Below are 10,496 nucleotides of genomic sequence, written 5' to 3'. Positions count from 1 at the left end.
TACCGTGTAGTTTACCAATAAAATGATCTGACGGGGATGTGGACATTCTCGGTATACATATCCTGAAAGAAAGAAATCTCACTCCAAGTATTTTGCTGATTAACTCTTTAGTCATATCCCAGTTTACCTATTTACCTATTTGCTTATGGTCATTGCCTACACCTAGCTGTCACACCCTGATCTGTTGCACCTGTCTTTCTGCCTGACTCCACCCCCCTCCAGGTGTCGCCCATATTCCCCATTATCCTCGGCGCATTTATAACTATGTTCTCTGTTTGTCTGTTGCCAGTCTGTCTTGTCTTGTCAAACCTACCAGCCTGTTTTTCTTACTCCTGTTTCCATGAGCCCCTGTTAACCTATTTTTGATTATTCTGCCTGCCCTGACTCTGAGCCTGCCTGCCGTTCTGTACCTTTTGCCACTGCCATGGATTACTGACATCTGCCTGCCCCCGACACTGAGCCTGCCTGCTGCTCTGTACCTTACGGACTCTGCCCTGTACTACCGACCCCTGCCTGCCCTTGACCCGTCCTTTGCCTGCTCTCCCTGTTTATATAATAAGTGTCCGTTATTTGAACTTGCTGCATCTGAGTCTTTTCCTGAGCTGTGATACCTAGCTACCTGTCTTTTAAATGATCTGAGCCAAAAATATTCAATTTTATTTGGAATGGCAAACCAGCCTCTTTATATAGAGAATATGAATTCGGATGGCAGAAATTATTAAACATTAAAGCATTATACCTCTCACTAAAGGCGTCAGTTATACACAATGTATACTTCAATCCAAACTGGTTCTCTTACAAATTATTAAGAATGTCTCACCTTATGTTCAAGAATGGCTTTGTTCCCTTTATTCAGATTACCACCTTTCACTTTCAGTTATTTGAAAACTAGATAATCTCCAAAATATCTTTATTTTTAAAACATGCCATAGAAAGTTGGTTGCAATTTCAGTTTAATCCGCCAGAAAAGACAGAACAAATAATACAACAAATATTGTGGTTGAACTCAAATATACTAATTGATAAATAAAAAATAAAAAAGTCTAATCTTTGTAAATTATATCACAAATGGGACTGGTGGAGTTATGTCACACATGCAGCTAACAAAAATATATGGAAATGTCTGCTCTACCCAAAATTACAACCAACTACTTGCAGCATTACCTAAAAAAATGGAAGAGGCAAGTGGAAAGGGGAAAAGGTAAGAAACTTATCTGTCAGCCCTGCATTAAAGACCAAAATTGGTTAAGGAAAATGGTGATAAATAAAAAAAATATACCAGTTTAAATTAAGGACCAAAAAATTGACAGCTGTGCCATATAGATTGCAAAATATTTGGGAAGAGTTTTTCGATGTTCCGATTCAATGGCACATGGTTTATGAACTGAGGATTTTAAAAGTCATAGTCAATCAATCAATAATATATAATAAAATATAATAATATTTTTAACAAAACATTTTATCTTTGATTTAGAATCTGTAGAAACTATGAGAACAGAAAGGTTCAGAACTTTTGTGAAGCATCACAACACAGTTGAAAATCATATGGCAAATAGAAATCATGTGGCAAATAGAAATCATATGGCAAATAGAAATCATATGGCAAATAGAAATCATGTGGCAAATAGAAATCATATGGCAAATAGAAATCATGTGGCAAATAGAAATCATATGGCAAATAGAAATCATGTGGCAAATAGAAATCATGTGGCAAATAGAAATCATATGGCAAATAGAAATCATATGGCAAATAGAAATCATGTGGCAAATAGAAATCATGTGGCAAATAGAAATCATGTGGCAAATAGAAATCATATGGCAAATAGAAATCATATGGCAAATAGAAATCATATGGCAAATAGAAATCATATGGCAAATAGAAATCATGTGGCAAATAGAAATCATATGGCAAATAGAAATCATATGGCAAATAGAAATCATATGGCAAATAGAAATCATGTGGCAAATAGAAATCATGTGGCAAATAGAAATCATATGGCAAATAGAAATCATATGGCAAATAGAAATCATATGGCAAATAGAAATCATATGGCAAATAGAAATCATGTGGCAAATAGAAATCATATGGCAAATAGAAATCATGTGGCAAATAGAAATCATATGGCAAATAGAAATCATGTGGCAAATAGAAATCATGTGGCAAATAGAAATCATATGGCAAATAGAAATCATATGGCAAATAGAAATCATATGGCAAATAGAAATCATATGGCAAATAGATGGGAGGAGTTGAATGGACCTGAAGGGTGACACTAATAACAACAAGATAAAAAATGTAAAATATATTGTGTCTGTAAAATGTATATTGGTTCAGAACTTTTGTGAAATACCACAGTTAAAAATATATGGCAAATAGAAATCAGACTGGATGGACATCAGCAACAGATGGGAGAGGTTGAGGGTAGAGGAAGAGCATCAGAAACAGATGGGAGAGGTTGAGGGTAGAGGAAGAGCATCAGAAACAGATGGGAGAGGTTGAGGGTAGAGGAAGGACATCAGAAACAGATGGGAGAGGTTGAGGGTAGAGGAAGGACATCAGAAACAGATGGGAGAGGTTGAGGGTAGAGGAAGGACATCAGAAACAGATGGGAGAGGTTGAGGGTAGAGGAAGGACATCAGAAACAGATGGGAGAGGTTGAGGGTAGAGGAAGGACATCAGAAACAGATGGGAGAGGTTGAGGGTAGAGGAAGGACATCAGAAACAGATGGGAGAGGTTGAGGGTAGAGGAAGGACATCAGAAACAGATGGGAGAGGTTGAGGGTAGAGGAAGGACATCAGAAACAGATGGGAGAGGTTGAGGGTGGAGGAAGGACATCAGAAACAGATGGGAGAGGTTGAGGGTGGAGGAAGGACATCAGAAACAGATGGGAGAGGTTGAGGGTAGAGGAAGGACATCAGAAACAGATGGGAGAGGTTGAGAGTAGAGGAAGGACATCAGAAACAGATGGGAGAGGTTGAGGGTAGAGGAAGGACATCAGAAACAGATGGGAGAGGTTGAGGGTGGAGGAAGGACATCAGAAACAGATGGGAGAGGTTGAGAGTAGAGGAAGGACATCAGAAACAGATGGGAGAGGTTGAGGGTGGAGGAAGGACATCAGAAACAGATGGGAGAGGTTGAGAGTAGAGGAAGGACATCAGAAACAGATGGGAGAGGTTGAGAGTAGAGGAAGGACATCAGAAACAGATGGGAGAGGTTGAGGGTAGAGGAAGGACATCAGAAACAGATGGGAGAGGTTGAGGGTAGAGGAAGGACATCAGAAACAGATGGGAGAGGTTGAGGGTAGAGGAAGGACATCAGAAACAGATGGGAGAGGTTGAGGGTAGAGGAAGGACATCAGAAACAGATGGGAGAGGTTGAGGGTAGAGGAAGAGCATCAGAAACAGATGGGAGAGGTTGAGGGTAGAGGAAGGACATCAGAAACAGATGGGAGAGGTTGAGGGTAGAGGAAGGACATCAGAAACAGATGGGAGAGGTTGAGGGTAGAGGAAGAGCATCAGAAACAGATGGGAGAGGTTGAGGGTAGAGGAAGGACATCAGAAACAGATGGGAGAGGTTGAGGGTAGAGGAAGGACATCAGAAACAGATGGGAGAGGTTGAGGGTAGAGGAAGGACATCAGAAACAGATGGGAGAGGTTGAGGGTAGAGGAAGGACATCAGAAACAGATGGGAGAGGTTGAGAGTAGAGGAAGGACATCAGAAACAGATGGGAGAGGTTGAGAGTAGAGGAAGGACATCAGAAACAGATGGGAGAGGTTGAGGGTAGAGGAAGGACATCAGAAACAGATGGGAGAGGTTGAGGGTAGAGGAAGGACATCAGAAACAGATGGGAGAGGTTGAGGGTAGAGGAAGGACATCAGAAACAGATGGGAGAGGTTGAGGGTAGAGGAAGGACATCAGAAACAGATGGGAGAGGTTGAGGGTAGAGGAAGGACATCAGAAACAGATGGGAGAGGTTGAGAGTAGAAGGACATCAGAAACAGATGGGAGTTGAGAGTTCAGAAACAGATGGGAGTTGAGGGTAGAGGAAGGACATCAGAAACAGATGGGAGGGTTGAGGGTAGAGGAAGGACATCAGAAACAGATGGGAGAGGTTGAGGGTAGAGGAAGAGCATGAGAAACAGATGGGAGAGGTTGAGGGTAGAGGAAGGACATCAGAAACAGATGGGATAGGTTGAGGGTAGAGGAAGGACATCAGAAACAGATGGGAGAGGTTGAGGGTGGAGGAAGAGCATGAGAAACAGATGGGAGAGGTTGAGGGTGGAGGAAGGACATCAGAAACAGATGGGAGAGGTTGAGGGTGGAGGAAGAGCATGAGAAACAGATGGGAGAGGTTGAGGGTGGAGGAAGAGCATGAGAAACAGATGGGAGAGGTTGAGAGTAGAGGAAGGACATCAGAAACAGATGGGAGAGGTTGAGGGTAGAGGAAGGACATCAGAAACAGATGGGAGAGGTTGAGGGTAGAGGAAGGACAACAGAAACAGATGGGAGAGGTTGAAATAGAGGAAAACATCAAAACAGATGGGAGAGGTTGAGGGTAGAGGAAGGACATCAGAAACAGATGGGAGAGGTTGAGGGTGGAGGAAGAGCAAAAACAGATGGGAGAGGTTGAGGGTGGAGGAAGAGCATGAGAAACAGATGGGAGAGGTTGAGAGTAGAGGAAGGACATCAGAAACAGATGGGAGAGGTTGAGGGTAGAGGAAGGACATCAGAAACAGATGGGAGAGGTTGAGGGTAAAGGACATCAGAAACAGATGGGAGAGGTTGAGGGTAGAGAAAGGACATCAGAAACAGATGGGAGAGGTTGAGAGTAGAGGAAGGACATCAGAAACAGATGGGAGAGGTTGAGAGTGAGACATCAGAAACAGATGGGAGAGGTTGAGGGTGCATCAGAAACAGATGGGAGAGGTTGAGGGTAGAGGAAGGACATCAGAAACAGATGGGAGAGGTGAGGGTCCATCAGAAACAGATGGGAGAGGTTGAGATGTTTCATCAGAAACAGATGGGAGAGTTGAGGGTAGAGGAAGGACATCAGAAACAGATGGGAGAGGTTGAGGGTGGAGGAAGAGCATGAGAAACAGATGGGAGAGGTTGAGGGTGGAGGAAGAGCATGAGAAACAGATGGGAGAGGTGAGAGTAGAGGAAGGACATCAGAAACAGATGGGAGAGGTTGAGGGTAGAGGAAGGACATCAGAAACAGATGGGAGAGGTTGAGGGTAGAGGAAGGACATCAGAAACAGATGGGAGAGGTTGAGGGTAGAGGAAGGACATCAGAAACAGATGGGAGAGGTTGAGAGTAGAGGAAGGACATCAGAAACAGATGGGAGAGGTTGAGAGTAGAGGAAGGACATCAGAAACAGATGGGAGAGGTTGAGGGTAGAGGAAGGACATCAGAAACAGATGGGAAGGTTGAGGGTAGAAAGGACATCAGAAACAGATGGGAGAGGTTGAGGGTGAGGAAGAGCAAGAAACAGATGGGAGAGGTTGAGGGTAGAGGAAGGACATCAGAAACAGATGGGATAGGTTGAGGGTAGAGGAAGGACATCAGAAACAGATGGGAGAGGTTGAGGGTGGAGGAAGAGCATGAGAAACAGATGGGAGAGGTTGAGGGTGGAGGAAGGACATCAGAAACAGATGGGAGAGGTTGAGGGTAGAGGAAGGACATCAGAAATGGGAGACTTGAGGTGGAGGAAAGCATGAGAAACAGATGGGAGCCTTGAGGGTAGAGGAAGAGCATCGGAAACAGATGGGAAGAGGGTAGGGAAGACATCAGAAACAGATTGGAGAGGTTGAGGGTACAAAGAGCATCGGAAACAGATGGGAGAGGTTGAGGGTAGAGGAAGGACATCAGAAACAGATGGGAGAGGTTGAGGGTGGAGGAAGGGCATCAGAAACAGATGGGAGAGGTTGAGGGTAGAGGAAGGACATCAGAAACAGATGGGAGAGGTTGAGGGTAGAGGAAGGACATCAGAAACAGATGAGAGAGGTTGAGGGTAGAGGAAGGACAGGACTAAAAACAAAAAAGATATAACTATTGTGATAGATTGTGTCTGTAAAATGTATATAGTGTGTAAAAGCTGGAAGTAGAAGCCTAAGTGTTGTTGTTCATTAGTTTACTCCAATTAGGGTAGGGGTGGTAGAGTTAGCAGAAAGTAATAAAGGAAATTATATAAAATAAAAAAAATAATTAAAAAAATAATAAAAAAATATATATATATACACAGTGCAAAATACTTATTTAGACTTTTCCCACATTTTGTTAAGTTACAAACATTCTAAAATTGATTAAATAGCAAAACATCCTCAGGAATCTACACACAGTACCCCATAATGACAAAGCAAAAACAGGTTTTGAGAAATGTTTGCAAATGTACAAAAAAAACAGAAATACCTTATTAACATACGTATTCAGACCCTTTGCTATGAGACTCGAAATTGAGCTAAGGTGCATCCTGTTTCCATTGATCCTCTTTGAGATGTTTCTACAACTTGGAGTTCACCTGTGGTAAATTCAATTGATTGGACCTGATTTGGAAAGGCACACACCTGTCTATATAAGGTCCCACAGTTGACAGTGCATGTCAGAGCAAAAGACCAAGCCATGAGGTCGAAGGAATTGTCCGTAGAGCTCCAAGACACGATTGTGTCGAGGCACAGATCTGGGGAAGGGTACCAAAAAATGTCTGCAGTATTGAAGGTCCCCAAGAACACAGTGGCCTCCATCATTCGTAAATGGAAGAAGTTGGGAACCACGAAGACTCTTCCTAGAGCTGGCTGCCCGGCCAAACTGAGCAATCAGGGGAGACTATGTCAGAACTCTAGAAATGGTCACTCTGACAGAGCTCTAGCCTTCCTCTGTGAAGATGGGAGAACCTTCCAGAAGGACAATCACACCTTTATGGTAGAGTGGCCAGACGGAAGCCTCTCCTCGGTAAAAAGTACATGACAGCCCGCTTGGAGCTAAAGACTCTCAGACCATTAGAAACAAGATTCTCTGGTCTGATGAAACCAAGATTGAACTCTTTGACCTAAATGCCAAGTGTCAAGTCTGGAGGAAAGCTGGCACCATCCCTACATTGAAGCATGGTGGTGGCAGCATCATGCTATGGGATGTTTTTCAACAGTAGGGACCATAACACAGTATAAAACAAATATAGAAGTCAGGGAAACCGGAAAGAGGTTTCCTTGACATTTTCTAGTTAAAAGTTTTCATTCTCTATTACTCCTCAGTTGAGTTTACTTCACATTAGGTAGCTAATGTAATGAATTTGTTTGCCAGCTCCAGTCTAGATAGCACTACTTTTATTATGCCTACAACAGAGAAGTTTCAGTCCACTAGGTGTATCTCTACAGCATGGGCATATCTCTGGGTGACGTAGACTTCCCTATGCATGCACCTTATCAAAATAGGACTAATTCAGTATTGCACCATCCCATTCTCTGAGCTCTGTCTGCAATCATAACCAGTAGTATCTACCAGGAATAATGAAACAGAATAAAAATAGATGTTTGGTGAATCGATTATTATATATAACCACTGGAGTCTTTGCCACTCAAAATATGTTTTATGGAATATTTATTTAATCACTCAAAATTTTGCCAAAGAATATTCTGTATGAGGGGTTAATATGAATTGAAAATAATTTGACATGATTTATATGAATCATGTTGTGAACATATGGACTTTGAAATGAACAAGGGAGATGTTAAACACAGGCTAAGTCTGACATAAGCTTATTCCCACACTTTACAATAACTCTGTTGCAGTGGTCTTAGGTAGTCTCCATAATAGGCTATTCCCTTCATCGCGACACTGCTGCCCAGTTGAAGAGCTTGTGAGCTCCATACAGGTTCATGCACCTTCAGAAAAGCACAACTCAGCCTCAGAAGATGCCCTTTGACTTGATTTATTAGGATCCCCATTGGCCGACGCCAATGGCAACAGCTAGTCTCACTGGGGTCCAACATATTACGAAATAGACATTACTGACAAAAGACCTTCTGTAGCCATCGAGTCATTATACCCTAATGTAGGCCTATTTGCCTACTGGACAAATGAAGTGCAGAGCATGCATGATCTGTGAAACTCGTCACTCCAACATATTTGAACATTTAATTAATTATTCATTCAGTTCAATCAGTCAGGATGTCATCCATTCAGTCATTTGTCTGAGTTGCAATAGGAACTAAATCAAAGAGAATAGAACAGCTCATTTGTTTATTGAAATCCATGTGTGTATTCAGAATGATCTAAATTCTCTAAAGTTCTTTACCCTATTTTAAATAATTCAATGTTTACTTTAGGCCTATCCAAATAAAAAATAGGCCTTCAACGTGTAGGCTTTGCAATCATTTTGGGTATTGGTATCATGCAGAAAAGTTTTAGAACTCTATTTGTGTTTTATAACTGTTTCTATTATAGGGCTACCCTTAAAAAGAGACCCTAGCTCACAGGCCTCTAAATATATCCTCTAAATAAATGTTCAACTAAATAGTTGAAGAAGCACGTGCAGTGGCTGATATGGAAAACAGTTTTACCAATAAGAATAGGCTATAGATTGCCTTGACATTTTGCGACCCTGTGGCTATTTAGCTCAGGAAAGGTTAAACCCAAGACTTAATCAATATTTTGTTTTGTCTCATTTATTGATATGGATGTTGCCTCTGCGTGATGGGGTTGTGCAATGTAAATGCCTATAACAAGCCTACACCCAGTGGTTCTTCCTTTAAAAGTTGTGTCACACCGACAGCACAGCGTGCAGGGTGCCACGGAACGGTATGGCACGTTGGAGTGCATGACATAATTGTATTTTACTGTTAGCCATTGTTGCCATTAATGCTAGTTCGACCACCAGAGGGCATCTTAGAGAATCTAAGTTATTGAAATGACATAGAGCTGTCGGCCTAAGAGTCCTGTTTATTGTAGCTGTTTTAGTGTAACTAAATGGCATTAAGGTCTACTTCAATATACAGTATATCCATCAATCATTCATTAATTTGTGCATGTCATCACACATCACACATCACAAGTCATCCGTGTCTTTAAATACAGTCAAGCATTTTAGTTATAAAACAAAATAACAAAGGGAGCCTTGAATAATTAAACAATGTAGAAACCTTAACATGTCAGCTAAAGCGATATATAACAGACCATTTTTCATTTCTCTTAGAATAAAAACCTTAGTGTAAAACAGTTTTAGTAAGTATAAGCTACGGTCCAGTTATAGTTTCTTCTGACAAAGTAGAGACAAAAAGAGGAAGAGCAATTCTTACACTTTTGTTCAAAATTCAATGCCTCTTCTTCTTCATCCTCATCATTCAAATTCAAGTGTAACACATTTTATCACTCAAGCTCAACAACTCCAAATCGCTGTTGCATGTGCTCCAGAGGGATAACTTGATATGACATGATATAGGTCAATTAGATAATCGAAAGGAACATTTTGATTATTTATTAGCCCAGTGGATACTACAAAGGTTTGGGGTCACTTAGAAATGTCCTTGTTTTTGAAAGAAAAGCATTTTTTTTGTCCATTAAAATAACATCAAATTGATCAGAAATACAGTGTAGACATTGTTAATGATGTAAATGACTATTGTAGCTGGAAACGGCTGACTTTTTAGGGAATATCTACATAGGCGGACAGAGACCCATTATCAGCAACCATCACTCCTGTGTTCCATTGGCACATTAGCTAATCCAAGTTTGTCATTTTAAAGGTTAATTGATCATTAGAAAACCCTTTTGCAATTATGTTAGCACAGCACAGCCTTCTGTAGACCAGTTGAGTATCTGGAGCATCAGCATTTGTGGGTTTGATTACAGGCTCAAAATGGCCAGAAACAAAGGACTTTCTTCTGAAACTCGTCAGTCTATTCTTGTTCTGCTAAATGAAGGCTATTCCATGCGAGAAATTGCCAAGAAACTGAAGATCTCGTACAACGCTGTATACTACTCACTTCACAGAACAGCGAAACTGGCTCTAACAGAATAGAAATAAGAGTGGGAGGCCCCGGTGCACAACTGAGCAAGAGGACGAGTACATTAGAGTGTCTAGTTTGAGAAACAGACGCCTCACAAGTCCTCAACCGGCAGCTTCATTAAATAGTACCCGCAAAACACCAGTCTCAACGTCAACAGTGAAGAGGCGACTCCGGGATGCTGATAACACAGGAGTGATAGTTGCTGATAATGGGCCTCTGTACGGCTACCTAGATATTCCATTGAAAATCAGCCGTTTCCATCTACAGTGGTCATTTACAACATTAACAATGTCTACACTGTATTTTTGATCAATTTGATGTTATTTTAATAGACAAAACATTTGATTTTCTTTCAAAAGCAAGGACATTTCTAAGTGATCCCAAACTTTTGAATGGTAGTGTAAGTATTTTTAGTTATAGCAAGTGAATTAGGCCTCATGTAAAATCGTTGTCTAAAGCGCAAGAGATACTGTTGCATGACAAACAGGTGCT

Source organism: Oncorhynchus keta, chromosome 15 (genome assembly GCF_023373465.1).
Source record: "Oncorhynchus keta strain PuntledgeMale-10-30-2019 chromosome 15, Oket_V2, whole genome shotgun sequence".
NCBI classification, from domain to species: domain Eukaryota; kingdom Metazoa; phylum Chordata; class Actinopteri; order Salmoniformes; family Salmonidae; genus Oncorhynchus; species Oncorhynchus keta.
Note: the sequence above shows the minus strand (reverse complement) of the source record.